We start from the raw sequence: 23,902 nt of genomic DNA, 5'->3' as shown, positions 1-23,902 counted from the left end.
ACTGCTGTGCAATGTGTTGCATAGGTGTTATGTAGAAATGAGAGTTAATTTATGTTTGTGCCAATTAATTTCGCTGTTTTCTAATTAGTTAAGGTGTGACTTTAAAGTGGATTAACAGAATGATGATAAAGCTCTGTGTACACACTTCCCTTGTGAATGAAGGTTGTTATTTCTTTATGGCTTAAAACTGATCTGCATTCTGCTATCTTATTAGATTTAAATTAGAGGATGAAATCACAAATTGTTGTGATTTAAGGCTGCTTTGGCTTTTGAAGAAGAGATGTTGCAAAAGACCTTACTGCTGCTGAGCTGATATGCTGTGAGTACTTGCCTTTAGCGTTTCTTCTGTGTGCATCTCTGCCAGCCCTTGTAAAGTGAGAGGCCCCTTCCCTGCTCCCACTGCTGCCTTCATTGTCTGCTTGGCATTCTCACTCTGTTCCTTGGACTGCTGGTGCTCCAGCTGTTCAGAAGCTGAGGAATAACAGAGGAAAAAAATCAATATATTTTTTTCCTGCAATTTGGGAGTCCAAGTGAGGTTGTGAGGTTTTTAAGCACAGGAAAGCTTTTTCTTGCTGTTCTCCTCCAGGTGATTTGGTCCTCCATTAATGGGGACAGATCTGCCATTAGGTGCTGAACTTGGCTGAGTTCTGCCTGTTTTGACAACAAAAGATTATAAAAAACAAACAACCCAACACACACAAAATACCTCCCTCTAATAGTTCAAAAATACAGATTCAGTATAAGCAGGCCGTGAATGTGTAGATTTCCCTTGCTGTGCTTGGAACTTCTATCTACCAGCTACAGAGAAAAGTTAATTGTCCTCCTAGTGACAGATACCTCTGTCAGCTGGGTCAGTGGGGATCAGAGAGAATTAAGCAGGATGACTGTAGGCCCTAAAGCTTATATACTGGTGTTACTGCGTTCATAATTCTTGCTCTTGAATGATGACCACTGGGTTTTTAATTCTCCCTTTATAGGTGTGTTCCTGGCTTACTAGGATGGAGCTGATGCAATCATCACAGCTCCCTAGCTTTGCTGAAACTACTTTGCTACCCTACAAGATCTGGCTGAGGTTTTAAAATGAAATGCGGTTGTGTTTAGCTGTTAGTGAAGGCTGTCCTCATCTGCTGGGCTGCAGGCATTTGGCAACCTCAGAGGAAATCTAGACCATCACCTGAAGTGAAAATGGCAGAGTGGGTGAGCAGTGCTGGAGAAGGTGCACCGCTCTGCTGTGTGCTACTGTTCAGCATGCTTGTTCCTCAGGTGCTGCTGTCTGGTGCAGTGCTGGGTGAGCTTTCTGGGGCTGGGGACACTGCACCTCCCAGGGCCCTTTGGCAGTGGGTCCCTTCCAAGGAGCCCAGACGGTGAGTGCTTTGCTAGAAAGGTGTGAATTGCTGCTGCTGGAAGAAGAAAGTGCAAGACTGGTGGGCGAGTCATGAACGTAAGCTGCTCAGACTTGACAGGTCTGTTGCAGCTTTGCCAAGATACAAGGGCTGGTGTCTGCCACCTCTCACGACCCTCTCAGCAGTGACACGGGTGTTGGAACCGTTCAGATGTGCTGTGCTTTTGTGCCCAGTGCCCTGCCTGCATCCAGGAAGGGTGCAGTGTTAATCGAGAGTGGGATGGCCAAGACAAATGGGACCCTGGTGTGTTCTATTAAGTCAGTACAGCAGGAGCTTGCAGGTGCTTCAGCATCTCTGCCCTGTGGTTTAAATTGTCTTTGCACACCTCCTGGGTAGGGGTGGTAAGAGGCAGAAGGGCCAAGCTGGCAGAGTCCTTGGAGTGCTGGCAGGCAACGAGAGGAAATGAAGTTTTCTGGTCTGCCCCAGGGCTGTAAAGGGCAGCATATCTGTCATGGTTGGAAGAAAGATGTGTCTGGCCAGCATCCTGTCTGTGACAGCAAGCGACGTCTGGGAGGAACACAGGAGCAAGGCAGACATGAGAGCTGCTTCTGCTTGCATGGCTTCTCCCAGCTTCCACGACTTGCAGTCCTCAAGCAGAGATGGCTATCAGCTGCTTTGCTTCCCCGAGCTGCACGGATGTGAACTGCAGGCAGGCAAGGTCACTCTGCTTTCCTGTAAATGGCAGGCATGTGCAAAGTGTAATGGATAATTCCATGATGTCAACGACCAAAAGCAAACGTCTTGCAGGGTATAATTGTTTTTTCTATAGTGTCAAGAGCTTTTATGTGTTCAGCATAAATATCTTTGTATTGATTGGGAGAAGGAGATAAAAATCGATGATTTACAATGCAGAAGTGCTTAGAACATGACATTAAAATGACTCTGGAAGTCTTAGCTCATAGGAGGCATAGTAAATACTCAGGAGGTACAGGAAATGAAGAGGCTCTTCCCAAGTCCTGAAATCAAGCAATAAATTTGATAGAGTCTGCCTTTCTCCACCTAATGGGTTTTAATACTGACTTTCCTTTTGTAGATTTACTCTCACTTCTGATGTCTGGCTGTGGGTTTTTTTTACTGTTTTTTTGGGGGGGTTTTTTTGGTTGTTGTTATTTGGATGCTTAGGACCTAAGGCTGATGGGAGACTTTGTTTTGTGAGGAAACTGTAGCTTGAATGAAATGGGAACCAAACCCTATTTTGACTGGCTTTGTGTCTAATCAGCAAGACAGTGTCTTGAACCATGGGTTCTTAAGAGCACAGATAATCATACAGAGTAACTGTAGAAGGACCACAGGTCCATTCCTTTGCTCTGTGTACAGATGAGCTTATCTAAATCACTCCTAACAGATCTTTCTGCTGCATCATATCCAGGAAACACAGAGATCTTAAGATTCCCTTTCAATACATAGTAATTTTTAGTATGTTTTCTTCCTTTTTTCAGCCTAAATTGACCCCCTTTCTTTGTCCTGTCCTTGTGCAGTGAGGTTTTTCTTCACCTTTCTTTATTTTATTCTTTCAGTGGGCATTTACACTGCACCTTTCTTTATCCCCAGCGTACTCCCATTCTCTATGGAGAAGTCCTGTGAAATACAGGAGGAAAGACTGCTTCTCATGCTTCATGCAAGGATGGTCACAGCTCCATACTACTGAATGCAAACATCTCCTGTCATAAGAGATACACAGTGTAAAGGCAAGAGGAGGAATGTGCAGCTCAGCAGTGCCAGGTGCAGGTGGAGCTGACATCTCTTGGCTGTAGGTGCTCTGTAGTTATAGAAGACTCTTCACAGGTGAGAGGGTTTAATTGCAGAGAAGCTTACAGGCTCTTCTGTTTCTGTCCTGTGAACGATTTGTTGCCAGGATTATTTCATATGAGAGTTTGATTCCTCCAGGGCTGCAGAATGAGACAGTGGAGAAGGGGAATGCAATAGTGGCCAGTGTTGCAAATATTTGTATTTTGGTGTTGTGTTAAGCAGGGAAGTGCTAACCGCCTTTCTTTGTTGACAGCAGCTTCCATTAGTGGCTGTTCCTTGAAGAGGATAAAGGAGGAGCTCTGGGCTTCTTGCAACTGCTTGTCTTAGAATCTCAACTTGATTTTGGGTTTTAAACCAGAAGGAAAATGTCACTGTAGGGATGAAGGATCCCAGATTGCATTGGTAGAGGAGCATGAGTCCGTGTGACAGTACCTCTAAGTGGATTGCTGGTCTGTTTTGCTGAAAGTCAGATGTTGTGTTCTATGTGAAGGGCATACAATGCAGGATGTTCCTAAAACTCATCCACGTGAGCAAATGGCAGCATGAGGCTTTACTCTGTTCATCAGACATCTGTAAGTAGCAAGGCTAGGCAGTTACCTGAAGGAGATTTTCCTTGATTCTTTCAAAAAGTAGTCTGCTGCTACCTGCAGACACAAGGTAAAATGTGACATAGATCTGCTGTGTCTCTCTGTCTTCCTTGAATCTATACTGGGGAAAGAAAAACTGTTCACTCAAGACTTTGTCTCATCAATGCACAGGTCAAGTTTGGCTTTGGCTGCTTGCTTTAATTGCTGTTTAATGGAAAAGCTATGAAAAGCCTGTGGAGCAGCCAATAAGTCAGTAATATGTATGGAAAAATCAAAAAGCACGTGCGTTCCCCAAATGGCACGAGAACAGCTGGGGGTGTGATTTTCTGAGGGCTTTCCACCTTTTTTTTCCCCTCAGAAGCTCGGAGGAAGCTCCATCCATCCCTTCCCCTGGGCAGAGCTGTGTGTGCTGACTGTGCATCATCCAGCACTACCAGGGAGCTCTGCCCAGGGTGAGGCCACAGGGACTTTTATCGTTGGGATTTTGCAGAAGCAATGGTTTCTGCTGAACCGAGGAGAGTGCTGTGAGCTGAAATAATCAACAGCTCTTTATCGTCCAGACATGGATTGCTTTGTGTGCAGTATGAGTACTGCAGAGTTTAAAGGAAAGAGTGAAAGGTGTTAATGATACCTCCTCATTAACCTAATCCTTCAGATGGGTGCTTTGAGGATTAGGTCCTGTTTTCTCTCCCTGCCAGCAAAGTGATGCATGATCTGTATTCCACCCCTTCCCTGCTGTGCCTGCTCTTTCACAGTGTGGCTGCATAACACCTCGCACTGTGTGTCCCAGTCATGGTTGACATCTGCAAAGTGATAATGCAGAGCAAGTCTCAGTGTACCAAAGCGGGCTTTATTAATGCATACAGATGCAGTTGTGGAAGAGCTGCAGATGAATGAGGTGAGTCTGTCAGTGAGCAGGAAGGCTGCTTGCTCGGTGCTGCAGGTTTCTCAACAAGGGCTGTGTGCACTGTTGCAGGGCGTCCTGCTTTCTGGATTCCTTGTGGGAAACCAACCTGGTTTCTGGATGACTGCTTAGCTGTGCTGATTTGCTAACAGCCACGAGGAATGCAAGACTGCCATTTGTTTGGTTCTTTGGAATAAAGTAGATCTGAACAAGGAGTCGATTATGCTTTTTGTTACGTGATTAAGTAGATCTTTCTCCTTAGTGCATCTCCTCTTCCTGTGCCTTTCCCATTGCCCCAGTTTGTGGTTTGATGAGGGGAGGTGCTGGGCAGAATGAATTTATGGTGGTTTAAAGCAGTCTAGGTGCCTGGCCATGTGGTTGCTGCTGGCTCACCCAGCACAAGGTCAGCATTGCCTGGTGTCACTTCACTTCACATGGATGAGCAGAGCTGTCTTGGCCTGCCCTAGAGGCAAGGTGCTCAGCAGGAGCACAGGCCTGACTGCAGAACTGTGGTGGGATGCTCTAGGAAGAAGGCCATGCTTGTTTTGCTGCCCAGCTATCACCACCTGCTGTTCTCTCCTTGTGCCATGCTAGGACAACCAAAGCCTGTGGTGCTGCCCCTTCTCCCCCTCCTGCGTGCCCTTGTAAGAGCTGGAAAGAGAGAGGATCATTGTGGGAGCACACAGCAGTGACTGGGAACATCTGCTCAAGCCAGAGAATAAGCAGAAACAGCAACTTTGCAAAGCTGCTGGGAGTTAGGGGAAGTGTTGAGTAAGAACTTTGCTGTCCAATCCCCAGTGATGAGGTGTGTGGGGTGTCCTGGCCCAGGCAGAGCCCATGCAGGGCAGGCAGTATTCCCTGCTGGGACAGCTCTCCTTGCAGACCCTGCCTGCTTGGAACACTTGGTGGAAGAAGGAAGGTTAGCAGAAGCAGAAATTCCTACAGCATGCCTACCAAGTGGCGGCTTCAGTTGGCCCATGATGCTAGAAAGCAGTTTTTAGCTGGGGCATGTCTCCATCTCTGTCCAATCTGTGCAGCATCCAGCCCCACAGAAGAGCAGGGAAGTGACTCCCAGGGCCTGTCTTGTAGAAAGTAAATCACCATATGGGAACTGATGGCACGATGTGACTGCGTGAGATGTCTGGGAAGAGAGAGAGGAAACCTAGGGCTGCACCTCTTCACATAAAAGAGGCTGTGTGGGTGCCGCTTCCTCAGCAGCTGAAGCTGTTGCAGTTTCAGACTGAGCTGGGGTTTCTGTTTCACAGCACTCATCCTAAGGGGATGCTTGGGAAGAACTTTTGCTCTGTCATAAACTTTCAGAGGGGATGAGATTTAAGATCAGAATCTTGTTTTATTTGTATTTCCTCAGCAAACACTGAATTTTTCAGATTTGGTACTTCTGAACGTGTTGATGGGATTTCTGCTTTGAACTCTCATGGCAGCATGTTTTTGATACTTTGCAGATTGTGTTCATAATTGCCTTCCAGCTTTATGTACCCTCCTCTTTTTCTTGGAACTTTAGCACTGGATTTTTTCACTGCTACAATACCTTTTGGTAATTGTTGTTTTATTATTACCCAGCAGTTGCTTCGTCCCAGACTTCTATCTCACTCACAGTATCTGCATATGATGCCCTTTAGATCCAGTCTCCTATGGTTCTTTGCAGCCAGAAACTAATGGATTATGTGTCCGCTTAGTAAGTTGATTACCTTGTGTCTCATGGTGGACAAACAGAAATTAAAGTATCTGAAAGTCTAGAGGACTTTTGGAAAATGCTCCTTTCCTCCCTAACCAACGTTTTATGATCTGTGAGGTTGGAGTAATTCAGCCTTGGAAGATAGTAGTGAAGATGGTGAATTAATTTTCCTTCTCATCAGTGGTCACCTCCTGCACTGCAGCGATTCAGAATGACAGCCCACCTCATTAAAACTCTGCCCATGTGTACTTGATATTAAACAAATCGGATAGCTCTGAGATTGCTTATTTATTCCAGAGAGATAAGAATGAATTGAACCGAAGCAGCTTGCAGCCTGATGTGTTTCAGCTGAAGGCTGCTAATGACGCATCCTAGAAACACAGAGCATCAGCAAGTCCTTTGTACCTTGCTAATATTTCCCCTGCAGTAACATGAGTGCAATTATAGCTTGGAAAGATGGGAGCTGGAAGGCTGGAGGAGAAATCCGAGAAAAGGATTTCATGATGCAAAGTCAGGGGGTGTATGTGGGTGAGTGGGGAGCAGTGCTTATAAATAGTTCATGCTGAAAGCTGCTTTAGGAATGTACGGGAATTTGAAAGATACAGGTGGAGCACTTGTAAATGTGCTTGTTTTACAGAGAGGTGTGCATGCAGGTCGAGGAAAGGAGCAGAGAAGGAAAGCTGGGCAGGAATCATGGCAGGGGTGAGAGAAAAGTGGAGCCTTAATGGGGCGAAGCTGGGGAAGAAAGAGGTCAGTGTGAAGCTGTTTTCGGGAAGGGATTTAAAACTACCATATAGCTGATGGAAAATTTACTGTCTTGCTTGTGACCACCAGGGAGGAGAGATTGCTGCTGCCTGCCCTCCCTCCTCCCAGTTCATCTTTTGATTTATAGTAATAAGAAACTGTCCTTCCTAAGAGCAGATCATGGGGCTCAGCTGAGGGATTAGAGCCGCGCCGCTGACCTCTGAGCGTGCTGTGATGCCGGTGAGTCACCAGCTCATCCCCTGTAATGGCAGGCTGATGGATCCCCTGGCAGCTTGTTGGTGGCATCTCAGTGTTGCTGCCTGAGATGTGCCTTTTGTGCTTAAACTCTGACTTGAGAAACAAGTTCATTCCCTGGCTCTTTGTGTTTCTCTCCTCCTCGTTTTCTCAGCTTTTACTTCTTAAAATGTAGCCTTCTTTTGACAGATCATCTCCATGGTAACTAACAGGACCGGGCTGCCTACAGAAATTGTAGTAATAAAGTGGTTGGTTTTTACACATGATGAAAAGATGATGAAGCACAATGATAGGTGATAAAGACACAGGTAATTGCTCTAGAATAATATTGCTGCCAAGAAGATGACTGAACTTCCCACACAGAAGATGAACAGATGGCGTATTTATTGAAATTCTTAGGCTGTGAGCAGCAAAAATGTAATTGATGGCCGTGTAGGTTTTGTTTCAGTTTACTATATGCTAAATGGAGCTGGGGAGCAGCGTGCCAGCAGATGGAGCCCGTATGCAAAGCCACTACTCTTCTCGTCGGAGAGCTTGTTTTTCCCCTTAGCTCAGAATTCCAATCAGAGCCATAAAAGCAGCAGAACTGCTAATTGCTCTGATGCATTTGCTGGTTTAGATCTGTTGCGTAGCCCCATTTTATTTTAGAAAGGGTGTAACGCTTCTGTAAGAACAGTTGTGGTAGATGATCTCAGCCTGCTGGGAGTGCTGGAGGAGAAAGCAGAAAAGTGAGTGCTTGTGAAACTTGTGCTCAGTGCTGGCTTGCTGGCTCAGGTGCACGGTTGTGTTAGTAAACAGCAGCCGTAGCTTATTTGCCACCACGGCTGCTGAAGGCTCTTCTGGTGGGACGTTCTGTTTTGCAGAATCCACGGGAAGACAAAGGCAGGATTTTTGCTCCAGTCGCTCACTCTGCCTTATTGAGCATAAGATAAAGCTGATTAATCTGAGGTTCTTGTTGAAGTGTTGTCTGCCTGTGCTTCACTGTGTATTTAGAATAGTTAAGAATCATTGGGGTTGGAAAAGGCCACTGTGATCGTCTGTATAACCCAACCAAAGATCATCTAGTCCAGTGTGGTCTGAATGGCTCCGTTGCCTCCTTGTGGTGCTGTGCCAGAGCCCTGAGCATGCAGGACTGCAGCATCACTGCCAGAGGACTGGGAGCCCTTAGTTCCCCAAAAGATCATTCCAGTGCTACCCAAAGCACAGAAATGCCTGCAGGAATCATTATCCGAAAAGGATTGCTCTGTGAGGTGCAAATAACCCCACTCATGACACGGAGTGCCAGCAGAAGCATAAAGATTTTTTTTCCCACGTGCAGCAAAGCTGCGTGTTGGCAAAGCACCGCTGGGAGAACAGCTCGAGCTGAAGTGCTGCTGTCAGGCTGCTGCTTCCTGACCTGCTCCAGCAGCCTGCTGTGCCCTGCTAGCTTCCCAAGTGCGGTGATGTATCGGTGGGAATGTTGTGCTGCTTAGTGCATCGTAAGGCTCTCTTTCTCCACGGTCTGGTGCTGCTTTATTGATCGGGTAACTCATTTTCTCATCATGTTTGGTAAGGAAGCCACTTCCCACCTGAGTTTACATCCTGCTGCTCCTACTCATATTGACTACATTTGTAGGGCTTGCATGCAAGGGGGCTTTGAGGGGGAGTGTAAATAAAAGAAAAAACAGGATCTTTGTCTTACGATGAAAGCGTCAATGAGACTGCAAATAAATGCAGTATAGAACAGACTCTCCAGGACGCTTTGCCCTAGGAAAGAGCTATAAATTGCGAGTTCACCTCTTGGCAGTGTTTGTGTCAAACTCACCCTGCCTTCCTCCAGATTGTCAGAGCACCCACATCTTCCGTGGCACCTGAAAAGTCTGATTCGTATGCAAATTGCTCCCGTTTAGGTTAAAAACTAGCTTGCTGTCATTCTTTTTTCAAACTCCCTTCCTTCTCTTACAGAAAAGGAGGGGGAGAAGAAGTATGGAGAAGGTGTATCACTTAAGTAACAAGATGAAACAAAATTCATCTTGCTGGCAGCAGAAAGACGTGCTTTTTTGAGACCTGTCAGCCAGCCAGCAAATGGAGCATTAAGTTAAAGAGACGCCAAAGAGATGCGCTATGTTAATACAAGAGAGGATAGGAAAGGAAGAGCATGAATGTGAGCACTGAAAGAAGACTGGCTTAGCAGCTGTGTTTGAGCAGTTACTCGAGTGCGTGGAGTGCGATCGGAGTCGTATTAACCCAGCTTGTTGACTGTCATCATGCAGCTATGGGTTCCTAAAGGGCCATCTGATTGACTTTAAGTGTTGGCTGTCCCTGCAGACCTGGCTGGGCATGAGGGACCTGAGCTGGTGGGGATCCTTGAGGACAATGGTGGGGGCCATTAGGATCTTCAGAGGATGAGCCGTGCATGAGAGAAAGGGCTGCACACATTGGCCTGAGCACAGCTGTGGGAGCTGCTCGGTAGGCTTGCTGTGTGCTCCCTTTCCTGCCACCCAGCTCTGCCCCTCACTGCCAATTGAGTGTTTCAGGCAAAATGGATCAAAACATTTTATTTCAAACTTATTTTCCCGGCCAGCGAGCTTGGCATCATCTCATGAAAAGGTGCATAAAAAGATACTGTCTTTTTGCTGGAAGAAATTCTGGAATAAGTTTTTATTTTCAGAGTTAGAAATTGAGCCTTTCCTATTGCTTTTCCACTTTCTAATTCACCTTCTCCCTCTTCTTTCTTTTACCCCTTTCTTTTTCTCATACTTTCTTTCTTTTGTTCCCCCTCCTCATCTCAGTTGTTTTTTTTTCTCCCCTCTATTTGGCTGTTAAAATGTCCAGGAATGTTGAGGGGGATCAACACTAACGTGAAGGTAATGGCTCTTCTTGGACTGTTTCCTGCCTGTGATGTGCTGAGGTTCCTCTCATTTCCCATCCTTATCAGGGCAAAAAGAGGGGATGTAGGGCAGAGTGAGATCAGTAAGGTGCATTTGGCGGGTGAAGCTACTGGAGTAGTTTGTTTTGTTTTGTTTGACTGAGTGAAAGCTGCAAACTAAGCAATTATTTTTTCATCTTCTGCTGTAGCTTGCCATTATGTGTGTTCAGATTAATTTTAAAAATAGTTTTGAAAGTCAAACCAATAAAGGCAATCCATGGTGCAGTGCCAGAAGCACGGCTGTGCTGTGTCAGGGCAGAGAGCACTGACCCTGCCTGCCAGCAAGTGCTGGGGGGAGGCTTTAAGAAGCAGAGTTTGACTGTGCATTCCCAGCTTCTGACAGCCAGCATCTTGGGGACTCTTTAAGCCAGAAGTGTCAATATGACATTTGTGCTTGGTAGCCCATGAGGAGCTCCATTTATCTCCATACTCCATTTATCCATTTGCTTTTTGACACCATCGGTGTTTCTATCCTGTGCAGCATCCTGCAGCAGGGAGTTCCCAAGCCTTGTGCTTGCATGGAGCCCTATTTCTGGGCATTGCATTCTGTACCTGATACCTGCCTGTTTTATTGCATGCCCCCCAGCTGCTCAGGAGCAGTAACATCTCCTTGCTTATTTCCCACCTCCATACCACTTGATTTTCTATTACCCTGATTCCACTGTCACCTCTTTCTCCCTCTGAAAAAGTCAGATTTCTTCCTTGAGCAGAAGCTATTGCATACCCCTGCTTCTCCTAACTGCTGGCTTGAAACCTTTACAGAATTTCCACCTTGCATTGAGAAGTAAGAAGTGCAGCATGTGTTTGCAGCGGCAGTACTGCTTTTGTGCTCTTACTGCTTTTCACATTGCTTTATTTGCCTTGTTTCTGAGGCACCTGTTTTTAAATAATTGTTTGGAGAGTCGTTGAGATCCCTTTTCTGAGCGAAAATAGCTGAATTAGGTCCTTCAGGTTCTCTGCAGGTAACACTGGTGCAACATTCAGCTTCCTTGCTCTAGGCCTGTCCTCATGAGTGTTCCTTGTACACCTCCATCATCTTTGACCCCAGCAGCTCTCTGGAAGGCGTCTTATTCCTGCAGCACTTGAAAAAGAATTGCAATTAAACTTTTATATCGTCAGGAAGTTGCTCACCACAGTTGTTTCTTGGTCTGCCCTCTTATGATTCTACATTTAACTTGCTAGAAGTTCACGGTCTTTTCTTTTTATTTTCCTCCTTTGAACATGATATTTGCGTTCCGAAGGACATTTTTTCTCCTTTTTCCTTTACTGCCAGCAGTCATCTTAATCTGTCCTGTAACCCATCAACAAACTGAAATTTAGCTTTTGTTGTTGCTGTTCATTTAGAGTGTTTTAACTTGGTGATACAGGTACCCTGGTGCTTTCCTGTAATACCTGTACTCTCTTGGAAGAGTTTCCAGCTCTACAGCTATTTCATGTTATTACTGCACAGATTTTTACATAGTTTTTTTTTTTTTAATTTATGGCTTGGATTTCTGTGGGCTTTTTCTCTTCTGCAGGGCTGCTGAAGAGTTGCCTTTCTTGTGCATCTGAAGACCGGCTGCTTCTCTGACACAAGTTTTTAACTCATTATTTACAGCATCTAAACAGTGCTTTCTTAACTGTGTCACAATATTTTCAGTGTCTGCATGTGGTTTCACGTCATTGCTTCTTGCTGTTTGCATACTCCAGTCTCCCTTAGCCCTGCAGCAGTCCCAAGTCGGCTGCTTTTGCTAATCTGTTCCTTTTTATCCCATTGCACTGTTTCCCCACCGGCCTTACTTGCTGTGCTGCTCCTCTGCTCTCTGCATTAGGATTTTCAGGGTCCTCTGGGTTTTGTTTGCCTCTGAACCTTCCATGTTGCCTCCATGGTTCCCAGATCAGGACCTGTCTTAACGTGGAACTGGGGAGCAACGATGGAAAGCTGCCCATTCTTTCCAAGCATCTTATTTACAAAGTACTTGTAGTTACGTGTTGTTTTCAGATAAATGCTTTTCCAAATGATAGGAATGTGGAATATTGCAGCTGAAATTCACTTACAAGCAAACTTGTGTTGCTATGTTGTTGTGTAAGCCTAGAGTTTGCCTTGAGTACTGCACATGCTTTTATCCCGTCACTTCCAGCAGAACTGGAAGGGTTCCTGGTGGCTGGACTGGGGCTCCTGGCACAGGACAGGTCTGATTTGCAAAGACTCATAAATGGTTTAGGTTGGAAGAGACCTTGAAGATCATCTACTTCCAACCCCGTGCCTTAGGCTGGCTGCCCAGGGCCCCATCCATGGCCTTGGATACCTGCAGGGACAAGGCACTCACGGTTCTGGGCAGCAATGCTAGGGCCTCACCATGCTTTGAAATAAAGGAAAAGCAGTTAGCTCTTTGGGGTCTGATAGAGATCTACAGACTAGCAGCAGAGGGATTTGTAGGCAGCCCCTTCATGGCCTCATGAGGTCTGGGAGTGTCATAAGGAGCAGAAGGAGGGGAACCTTCACGCAGCGGGGTGGTCAGCCTGCAGACATCTCTGCTGAAGGATCTCTGGGTTCACAGCAGTTATGTTACGGAGAAGTTATGGAGAAGACAAACCATGTCAGACTCAAGAGATCCTCAGAGATGACTGTCACTGAAGATGGGAGGGTTGCAGAGGAGTGGAGGGCTTGTGTGTGTTCTGCTCCAGTTCTTTCCTAAGGCTCCCACTTAGGGCGGTGGATGGAGGGCAGGCTGCCTGGGGAGAGGGATCCTTGTGGGGAGGGATGGCTGCAACTGTGTCCTCATCTTGTGCTGAAGCTCTTGGAGTAGGTTTTGATTTACATCTCTGATCTCCACCAGACCTTCACCTAATTGAGTAGATTGACCCAGGGTCGTACACAGTAAGCAATTAATCATAGACTGACTAATCAGCTGTCTCAATGGCTGGCACCTTGCAGTAAGGCTGAGAACCACACACTACCTCCACTCACCAGTTTTATGCTTCAAGATTTATAGTCAGCCAGTTCTATTGGATTCTGTGGATTTACTGTAAACTTTAGTTATTATAAGCTCTGAAACGTAATGAAAGTTACTTTGCTTAGCTAACCGAAGTGGATATTTAAAAACTAAGTTCTGTAGATGCTTTAAGTAATTGCACTCAATAGTTCTACCATGCTGTTAACAATCAAATCTGTCATATCTATCTAAATGTAAATACCCTAAAAACTGAGTACCAGAGTGTAGAAGTATTATTTGAGGTTTAAAGATAGTTTTATTCAAACGTCTTCATTTTTATCTTTCCTCTGGTTCACCTTCTCACTGCCCTGACTGTGGAGGACCTCCATGAGCTTTTTCATTGCTTCCCATGACTGCTGGACAAGTGGAGCCCAGTCACACTCTGCTGTGTGCTTTATGCTCCTTGGTGCCTGTGTTGTAGAAGTTTCCTGCTTTGCTTGGTTTTCTGAGAATGACTTTTGTGTCCTTTCTGTGGCCTAAAATTGTCAGTGAAAGTATCATTGTTTGCCCTCCAGTCATATTCTGAGCTGGGCTACCCTGACAGCTGTGTTACTGATAGGAGAATGTCCTCTGCACATTTTGCCTGCGCTGTTAGTCTGCTGGCTGTCTTTTCACTGTTTAATTTTCGTTTTGATGCTGGTAGATAACTGTATTACACTCAAGTGGAGTTGCAGAGAAGCACCTGGAATCATAGCTGACCCATTCAAAGTGGATTTCCTGCGCATATTGGGGTTGAAGTATTTCCTTAGTCCTTTTAAATTTCTCTTCAGAGACATTGAAAGATTTTGAGCACCACAGACACCTGCTGCTGAAGGGTTCCATTTTTCCCCGCTCCATTCAACAGAAGATGACAAATCCTTTTTTGGGAGCCTATCTAGGGCTGGGCATAGCCCTAGCATCCTCCTTTCTGCTTATGATGCTGTGCTCCTTACAGGTCCCTGGCTGGCACTGACATGCTCTGAGCATGGGCAGCTGACAGTGCTTGTGTATGTCAAGTGCTGTGAAGGCTCTGTGGTAATATTTCTGGTGGTTTTGGCTCCTTATTGGCCATCTGCACTTGCTCATGCATCTCTAAATGATTTTACTGTGCATCACGAGCAGCTGGTCCCTTTCCTTCAGTCTGATATGGCTGCTTATCGGTGTCACTGAGATTAGATTGTGGTGTTTGTACTTGGCAAGTGATTGAATTAGTTAAAGCCACTCTGCATGCATCTTTATTCTTTAGCAGTATTCCCAATCAGTGCGTGTGTTGCTGTTGGCTTGTTTTTCTTCCCCTCCCTGGACTATTTGGTCCTGTCTTGGCCATCCTCATCCTCGTTGAGATTGGTGCGGCTGTTTTCCTCTCTGCCTCTTGTATCACTTCCCATGGTACACTGGTTGTTACTGCCTGTATTCCTGGTCCGTTTGGCTCATCTGCCCTGCTGTGTTGTTTCGGTAAGAGCCCATGTTGACTTGGTGTTTGTGTTCCCATTTTGGTTTCCCCCTGCCCAGCTTGCTTTCTGTAGCTTTCTGTTGGCATTTTTGGAGGTCCAGCTCTGTTCCTCTCCGTGTGCTTGCATATGCATGCTGGACCTACATAACTCCCAAGCTCTCTAATTAGTCTGCTGCTTCCAGAGTGCTTTCTAGACTCAGTTGCAAGGTGAAGAGCACTGTCAGCTGTTCCTTCATTTCTGATGGAAAATCGCCATTTTTCTGGGGAATTCCAGCCTCCCTTCATTTCATCTGCAGTAGTTGTGTTTTTGGTTGTGTTTCTGGCAGTGCTCTCTTTCAGTGCTCATCCTTTCTTCGTGCTGGAAAAAGAAAAAACGTTCACCTTTAATTGGAAAAATAAGGTCCTTAGTATTGATTTTCAGGTCTGTAAATGGATTTGGTTCTTTCTTCCATTCTCGTGTACATAGACTCTTCATTTGGAAATGTACCTCTTGTGGAGTTCAAGTTGGCCTGTCTGTGTGCTTTGTTCTTAAGGGTTCATTTGTCCACCAGTTTCTTTGCTCAGTGCTCCCCTGGGCTGAGTGCTGCTCCAGGCTTTCCTTCCTCCCACCTTCACTGACACAGCATGAAGTGTCTCACTTGCAAGGAAGAACAGAGACCATTGGCTGCAGTGAGACAATGGCACAGGTTGCCCAGAGAGGTGGTAGATGCCCCGACACTGCAGACACCCAATGTAAGGCTGGATGGGGCTCTGAGCACCTGATGGAGCTGTAGGTGTCCCTGTTCATTGCAGGGGAATTGGACCAGATGGCCTTTAAAGGCCCTTTCCAACTCAGTGATGCTATGAATCTTAGCAAATATCTGTGAGCTGGACTGCTCAAATCCACATAAAACATGGTGGAATTAGTAGTGGGAGACCTTGACTGCAATAAGTGAACCCCAAAGTCCAAACTTGTGGCACAAGTCAGGGTTGGATGTGAAAATGCTGCCATGAAGCATGTAGGTACTCAGGATTGTTGTGAGCCTGGCCATTGGACAGCACGTGGAGTAGCTACAGGGAAACTGCTTGATCAAATTACAGCTGATGTAACAACCTGAATGGGTACAATTTCTTTGTGTACTTTAGCAAACCGGGTTAGATTTCTCCAACATAGGCTTAGCAGGCACATGGATTTTGTTGATACTTTTTGTTGATATAGGTGAAACTAATCTTTTTGTTTGTGATTAATGATTTATGAGCTCATTTCAAATAGCTTTCAGGTGTGGTTTCGGGTATACAGGCTGTGCTTTGTGCTGTGGCACTTCATAGGTATTTGCTGAGGAAATGCAGTGCAGTTCAGGCACTTGAATGATGTGTTCACTGATTCTGCTAAGGCAGTTTCTTCTTTGAGTCTAGGACTTATCATCTATAGCTGTTAGCAAGCAATGAGTGAATGCAACTAGGACAGAAATGTGTTGTGTGAATATTTCTGAGTTCACAATTATTGCAGGCACTTTCCTTCCAGTGTGGGCAGCTCCTGTATGCTATTATCCCAGAGGAGGGAAGTGCTGGGCAGACACTAAAGAGTTCAGCAAGGCTCATTTGGTATTCTTCACTGCTGTGTTCATGCTTGTGTAAGAGAACTGCACTGACCTGCAGTCCCTTCCATACGGATTTCCAGTCTGGGCTCGCTGACTCCCTGCGTCCTGGTGCACCCTCAGAGGCCTGGCTGTTTCATCAATTCCCTTTGTCTCATATTTCTTTTGAATAAGGTTTGCACCAGAGGGAGAAGAGCAGTATTGCTTTGAACCTAAGAAGCAGGAGATGCATTTGTTGTTGCAAACTTTGGAGGACTTTGAGGAAGGTTTTCTGTAGGGGACAAAATGAAAGCGTAAGATGTTGCTGTCTGTGTGCGGGTATACTGCAATCCTCCTTCCCCTGCATATGAATGATAGTCAGCCCAGTTCCCCTTCAGCAAATGCTGTGTTCAATGATAATTGTTTCATGAGGAAATTAAAATGTCAGTGCTGTGCTGTGTTAATGATAGAGACTCTGGAGAGCTTTGAACAAAAAGGTTTGGCACATAAAGTGGGTCAGAAAGAGCAGATATTAGTGCTAATGATAACATCAAACGTCCTGGGAAAAGAGCATCAGTACAGTGTGAGACACAGCCTGTGTAGGGAGCGGGCTCAGCCCTCCTCTGACTCCACGGGTCCGGACATTTCTCCTGCTCTGGTGGCTGGCAGGAGATTGGGCTGTTTGCTCTGCAGGGCAGAGGAGCACCGTGCAGGTGTCTGTGTGAAGAGATGCATTCAACTGGACCTGCTGGAAGCCATTTGTTCCTGCTGTAACCCAGTCACACCAGGGCTGGCTGAGCTCTCGCCCCAGCAATAGATAAATCAGAGTGATGTAAGCCTAGCGCTCCTGTGATAAGGAGAATTAGGAAGTGGATTGAGAGGGGCTTGTTTCAGAGCTACAAAGGCAGCAGAGGGTCGGTGGGGCTTTGAAGGAGGCTGCTGTGTGGAGCTGCCATTGAACTGGAAGCGATCCGTGTCGCCAGGGAAACAGGCAGCCTGTGATTCCCGGCCAGAGGACGCCTGGACTTTGAAATAATGGTGTAAAGGTTTTTGTGACACGCACCGTCCGGGTTTTAAAAATAACCACTTGACATTTAGCGGGGTATGAAAGGGATATTGCTGCAGTTTAGCTGGTGGTTGACAAATACTGATAAAAACTGGGTCTGTTTGAAGAGGGGTTTGAATGTTGGTTCTGCTAAAGCTCTCCCAGCGCAATTGTTTGGGGGAGAAAGAATGAAGTGGGAGGTGAAAGGAAAGTGTTGAGTAGACGGGATGGGAGCTTTGTTCTCCTAGCATAATTGTAGCAGTATTTCTGCATTACTTTTTCCATTGTAATGTTACAAAGGATGTACCCAGGAGTAAAGTTTAGAGTAAGAAATTAATGTGGGAGAGCAAAGAAAGAAGCTCAGAGCACTGGAGTTGGAGTGAAAGGCTTGAGTTATCTTCCATTTTCCTTCATAAGTATGGCAGTCTGGTGGACTTTGGAGAACTATGAATTAAAGTGAATTACCACAGAAAAGATGGTAAAGGCCCCAGCAGAATTTTCAAGGTAGAGTTCAGAAGTAAGGGAAAGGCAGGATAAGCAGTAGGAGGAAGCTGGGAGCAAGCGGCTTCTCTGATGTGAATCTAGCTCTGCAGCAAGGATGGAGCATTGTTTCCCTGGGTGCTGTGTCAAACCCCTGCAGATCTTCAGCCACCTAAACCAGTGGGGATGTTTCCTGCTGCTGGAGGCAAGCATACTGCCTGCAGTTGTCTGGTTCCCTGGGCTGGGTGGCAGCTTATCATTTGCTCCGTGCATGGCAACTCTGGGTTGACTCATGGAAGTCAAAGGGCTTGGTGTCTGGAGCCAGGTCTGCAAGCCCCTCCTGAGTAGAGTATTTGTTCCCTTTCCTTTTCTGTCTGCTTCCCCATGCACTCTCCTGCTTTGAGTGCTGAAAGCACCTGTGTTCAGATGGCATGACTTTTCTTATGCAGCCTTTCCATGCTGTTTCTGAGAATGGGATATTACAGCTGCCAGAAACAGAATTTTGCTGTAATTAATAAAGTGCAGGGAATAGGTTTGATTTCTCTCCAGGGAGAACTGTTACAGCAGAAACAACAGGGATGGATTTGGCCTCAATGATGTAACTTTTCTTTGGGGAATCAAATCTACATCCAAAATCCGTGATCCAAGCAGAAGTTTCATGGATAGTGAGAACAGGATGTGATCTCACATCAAGTATCACAGAGCTTTCTTTAACGTGCCTTAAAGGTTAAGAGGATACCAAGTGTTTATCACTGGAATGTGAATGTAAGCAGCAAAGTGAATGTGTATCTGAACAGGAGAAAATAATTACTTACAGTTTCAATTTCATGATAACTGAATGGCTCTTTTTTTTTTTTTCCCAAATAAAGAGCTAGCACTCATAAGCTGCAGAATGGTCAGGAAAGCTACATGTAAGGTAGTTTTAAAAAAAACCCTGTTAAGTGGTATTGGCTTTTTTATCTCGTTTCTCAGGCTAACATTCCTTTTGTGGCTGTCACATGTTTACCAACCAGCAGCCTTCCTCGTTCCTTGGGTCATTAAGTCAACAAATACGAAGCAGAGAAAAAGAATAGGCACCACTCCAGTCCCTGAAACTCAGGGCTGTGCTTCTGTACCACCTTGCCCTGCTTGTGTGAGCACCACAGGTCCAGAGGATTTAGCAACCTGTCCCAGGAAGAAAGCTTTGAAATGTATTTTTTGTGAGAAGAGTATCTTTGGGAATTTTCACTGCTGGCTTGACTTGTTTTGCTGCTTTACGTAAAGACAATTAGGTAAGCCTGGTGCTTTGAATAATTTGTGCCTATTTCTTGGTGCGAAGATAGCTTTCCTATTTTGTTGCTTCTGTGACAATTGTAGTTTTTTAAAGGTAAATCCTGAGTTACAACAATTCTTGTTACTGAGAATTTGCATGTTTCTTGGGTTTTCTTAAAGCGGTAATACAGAGGTCTTGGAAATTGCAAATAATGAGATAGGAGTTAGCCTTTTCTTCTGTTTTCTGCTTTGACTCTGCGCTGTTTCCTACTGGCACTTAAGATTAAAATCTACTACTACAGAACAGTAGTTAGACCATAATTATAGGCCCACAATAAGTAATGTGAGTGCAGGGAATTTACATTCATGTTAAGCAGAGGGGGTACATCTGATCCCTGTGCAGGGGAAGCTGTCAATACTTGCAGATACTCGTGGCTCCCGTAGGTTAAGAAAAGGGTCTAAATGTAGCATGGTAGCTGTGGGAGAATATAGCTGAAGATATCCGAAATAAAATAGTAAGCAGGCCTTGGCTGCATGTGTCCGAATAACCTGAGGAATCATGCTGCACTTCGTTCTTGGGGTCTGCTATGGCAAGTGTTTTGCAGAATGTGTGCAGGGATGGTTGTTCACGTGGGCTGAAGAAGTATCAAACTGCAAAAGCCTGCAAAATATGTGGAATCTGTTTTAGTTAATCTCCATTGCATCTATTTTGGTTACTAGTCACCTCTGCCTCCCCCCTTCTTGCTGTCCTTCTGACTCTCAAGTGGCATAGCTCTCCATTCTAGTCTTGAGAATGGGATCTGATGGGCATCTTGCTAGGCCACTCTTGATTGTTTTTGAAAGGTTATGGTAATCAAGAGAGGTGCCATAGAGGACTGGAAGAAAACAAATATTGCTCCAGTCTTCAAAAGTGGATAGATAGATAGATAGATAGATAGATAGATAGATAGATAGAAGGAAAAAATCTCTTACAGTGAAGGTGGTGAGGCACTGGAACAGGTGATGAGAATCATTGGAACAGTGATGAGATTGATGCCCCGTTGCTGGAGACTATCAAGACAAGGCTGGATCAGGCCCTGGCCAGCCTGGTCTAGCTGTGGATATCCCTGTTCATTGCAGGGGAGTTGGATAGAAGGCCTTTGGAGCTTCCTTCCAATGCAACACTGTGATTGTATGAAGAAGGAAGATCTGGGGAACTGCTGGCTAGTCAGCCTCACCTCAGTCCCTGAAACGATGATGGAACAGCTCATGCTGAAGGCCATCTCTAATCATATGGAAGTCAAGAAGATGATCAGGAGGACTCAGCATGGATTCATTGAAGGGAATCATGCTTAATGAATCTGGTTGCCTTCTGTGATGTCACTGCTGTCTGGACAGGTGAGGTTAGAGCAGTGGATGCTGTCTGCCTTGACTTCAGCAAAGCTTTTGATACTGTATCCCATGATATCCTGATAGACAAGCTCAGGAAGTGTGGGCTGCAAGAGTGGATGGTGAGATGGGTTGAGAGCCATCTGAACAGCGGAAACCAGAGGACTGTGATCTGTGGCACAGAGTCTAGTTGGAGCCAGTGGTGTTCCCCAAAGGCCCAATACTGTTTAACATACTCCTAATTTACTTAGATGAAGGAATAGAGCGCCTTCTGAGCATCATCAACATTTGTTTTCTCTTCTGAGATCACTCCTGCTCCCCATTAGGTCAGTGAGAACCTTACTTTTGATTTCCATGTCCTATTCCAGAGACATATTTTGAGCATAAGTCCTAGGGTCCAAATCTGATTCAGTTTTGCCAGGCTGAGAAGTGCCTGCAATAGACAGAAGACGTGATACGGGGAGAGTACAGGGGGGTGAGGCACATGTGGACACCCATGTGTCCTGACCATTAAAACAAGCTGATTCCCACCTCATTCTGCCTGTTGAACCTGATTTCCTCTCCTTTGTTACAGAGCTTGTGGTTAGCTGAATCAGTTCATGCCCTTCTCCTTTCAGCCCTAGTAATGAGTTAATTAGTTTGTTATACTAATTCATATAGAGAAAATTTCACAGTGGTGTGGTAGAAGGTAGCAGTACTTGCTAAGCTCTTAACTCTGTTAAATTTGTGAATCTAGAAACCACTGGCATTTTTCCCCAAGCATTTATTTTAATGGCTTTTGTTATTGTTAAAACATGTTTTCCCAGCGTGTAGGTCACTTGGTCAATGCTAGAGGCCTAGAAATCTTCCATAATAAAATCTTTCTTTGAAACCATACCCATTTTCTTTCTGATCAGGAGGTTGCCACTGCTGATATTGCCTGGATGTGTTTAAAGGGAGCTGAAAAAGAGATGAGTTAGATTGAGAAGGCCACACTTGTAACAAATGGCTCCAGGCTTGTTGGGGGCGAGTGTTACCAATCATTGAAAATAATCTTCCTTTCAAGGGAGAATTGAGCCACAGAGAAGTCATGGACCTTGTTAGTGTCCTGCTGTCTATTAACTGCTCTCAGTGAGCAGATGGTCTCCTCATGGCTTCCCAGGAGGCTCTCTAGGCATATGCTGTGTGCAGGTCTGAAACTGCCGTGTGAGTATCCAACATATTGTGGCCTCTTGCTGCTCCCTCATCCCCTTCAGCAGCAATTGGGAGGCGTCCATGGCCTACCAGGAACTGACAAGAAGGTCAAGGAGGAGCCAGGAAGGTGATGAGAGGGTGCTCTGTTTTCTGTGGGCGCATGGCCTGCTCTCTGCAGATGGGAAATTGTGTAAGTATTAAGAGATTTGGTTTGATTAGCTGAAATCTTCTGTTGGCAGCACATTTCCAGTCCCTGGAGCAATGGAGATCAGACGGGTTGCCAAGGCAACACACGGCCTTCAGTGAGAGGTTTACTTCTGCATCGTCCTTGGTCAATTGATGGAGTAGAGCTTATTTAGGTCTTTGAGGGGAAAAAGAAAAAAAAAAAAGAAAGCTGTTGTCCGGCCTTTTACTGTGGTGAGTCATTCTGCCTTGGGTCACCAGTGGAACTAAGAACGAGGTTTTGTGGGTGAGAAAAAGAAGTGCATGACAACATAAAGATCCCAATTAGATTCCTCTCTGAAGCGGTGAGAGCACTTCAGTTCTAAGTGGAAACAACTTATTCTTTTTCTCCCCAAACAAGAGGGAAGCATTAACAAAAGTCCTCCTTTCTCCTTCCTCCTCTCCCTGTTTCTCTGTCTCCCAAATGTAAAATATGTATTTCCATTTGCTAGAGAGCTCTATGCTTACTGTTGAATTCTCAACTCATACAGTAGATCTTTGCATTTTAACTTCCCATCAGTGCTTTGCTTGCTGTTCTCCACTCCATCTTCTGTTGCAGAAGCCTTGATGAAGTCATCTTGTATAAGTTCTGTTATTCTCCTTTTTGCACGATCTGCGAGATGAAATGCTCAGTGTGCCACCACTGCAAGGATGCAGTTGAGGTGTGTGTGGGGAGTGGGCAGCGTGCTCAGAGTCATTCCTGTCTGCTGTTGGATCATTGATCTGGATTCCAAGTCAGGGAGTTTGCTGTGGCTGATTCCTGGTTTTGTTGAGACAGCAGTGTTGTGCCAGTGCTGTGCTGAGTTTTCTCTGAAATTTTGGAAGGGACCGGGTGCAATGTTTGCAGAATCCAGGAGAGGAGTGCTATCACAGAGAGTGTGTAAGGACTTGATGTGCTAATAAAGATCCCCATAAAGTAATTGTGGAGTTGATAGGGAAGACATGCTACAGGGCTAACAAGAGCACACCTGGTGAGTTGAAGGTGGTATATGAGAAACAACATCAGAGTGCCCTTTTTGGTCTCTTTTACTGTTGAGCTAAATGTGGGTTGCGCTCAGCAGCAGATACCTTATTAGTTCAGAAGAAAATAAGTGTGCAGGCCAGAATTAGGAAGCGCTCACTGCATGGTCTAACACAGGGAGCCAGGCTGGCATTCTCTGAAAGCGCAGGTGCTCTGATTCCGTTGTGTGTGTGCCTGAGCTGGTGTCATGTAGCATGGGGAGAAAAGAGAGAATTAAAATAAGCCTAGGCACTGCTTGCTGAGATGCACGTTCTGACCTTCTCTGTCATAAAACCAGTGCGTGGCCTTTGTAGACTGCAATTTGTAGATGAGAGGAAGAAATTAAAAAGGATAGAGGAGCCTTTAGAAGTCTGCATTTATTTATCCTTTTTTGAGAGGATGGCATTTGATAGATGTGTCACTGTGGTGTTGCACGGTTATATTCTTTCCCTGTCTCAAAATACTGCATTAGTGATACCATGGCAACAAAGAAGTTGTCTTTAAAGGAAAAGCAAAAAAAAAAGCATGACTTCAGCACTCAAGAAAGGTGGCAGACTGACAGCCCAAGCCTTCCCTTTCTACCAGAAAGGCAGTGGTGTCAGCTGTGACAAAATGTGTGTGATTATGAGCTCTGAGTTGTACTGTGACTGAAAACAAACCTGGGACGTGATCAAAGGCAAACCTACTGTAGTAAGCTGGTTGGGAATTTCTGAGACAACATATTCTTGTTACACATATTTGGTTAAAATCTGTAACTTTTCTTAAAAAAAGCATCTTATTCAGGTCCTTATTCAGGATGGTATTTCTCTCTGGGCAGGGTATGGAGACAGCAGGAGAAGCCAGATGTCTGTTGCCACAGCAGTAGGTTTTCCGGTGGTAAGGCAAAGGACACATGGAAGCTGCCAGTTTAAGCCTCTGCCCTACTTGGTTCAGACTTGAATTTGAACATGGGTCTCATCTCTAACATGAAAGCAGATGATTATCTTTTAGGGTCTCGCTTTCTTATCACAGTTGATCTAATCCAAATTGTATGGATATTTATCACTGCAGTCTTTTTCTTGCTTTTCTACGTCTTAGTTGAAGGCTTCCACCACCAGGTGAGTCCCCTCACTGCTCTGTCTGATGGCTGTTTTTACCATGGAAAATTGTTGCAG

General features: G+C 45.3%; 1 protein-coding gene across 3 annotated transcripts in view; it reads left to right on the top strand.

The window, feature by feature from the left end:
* The window catches only part of SYT16 (synaptotagmin 16), a 125,297-nt gene that overhangs the window by 14,474 nt on the left and 86,921 nt on the right, over positions 1-23,902 (top strand). Inside the window, exon 1 of one of the 3 annotated variants that reach the window (XM_048948096.1) lies at positions 18,829-19,005. The exons of the other annotated variants lie outside the window; for them this stretch is intronic. The gene's annotated coding sequence lies outside the window, so the exon portion shown is untranslated. Of the gene's footprint in view, positions 1-18,828; positions 19,006-23,902 lie in introns of those variants that run through there. 3 annotated transcript variants of the gene reach the window in all.

The sequence above is a fragment of the Lagopus muta genome, chromosome 6 (assembly GCF_023343835.1).
Source record: "Lagopus muta isolate bLagMut1 chromosome 6, bLagMut1 primary, whole genome shotgun sequence".
Classification (NCBI taxonomy): Eukaryota; Metazoa; Chordata; class Aves; order Galliformes; family Phasianidae; genus Lagopus; species Lagopus muta.
Note: the sequence above shows the minus strand (reverse complement) of the source record. Positions and strands in the feature narration are given on the sequence as shown.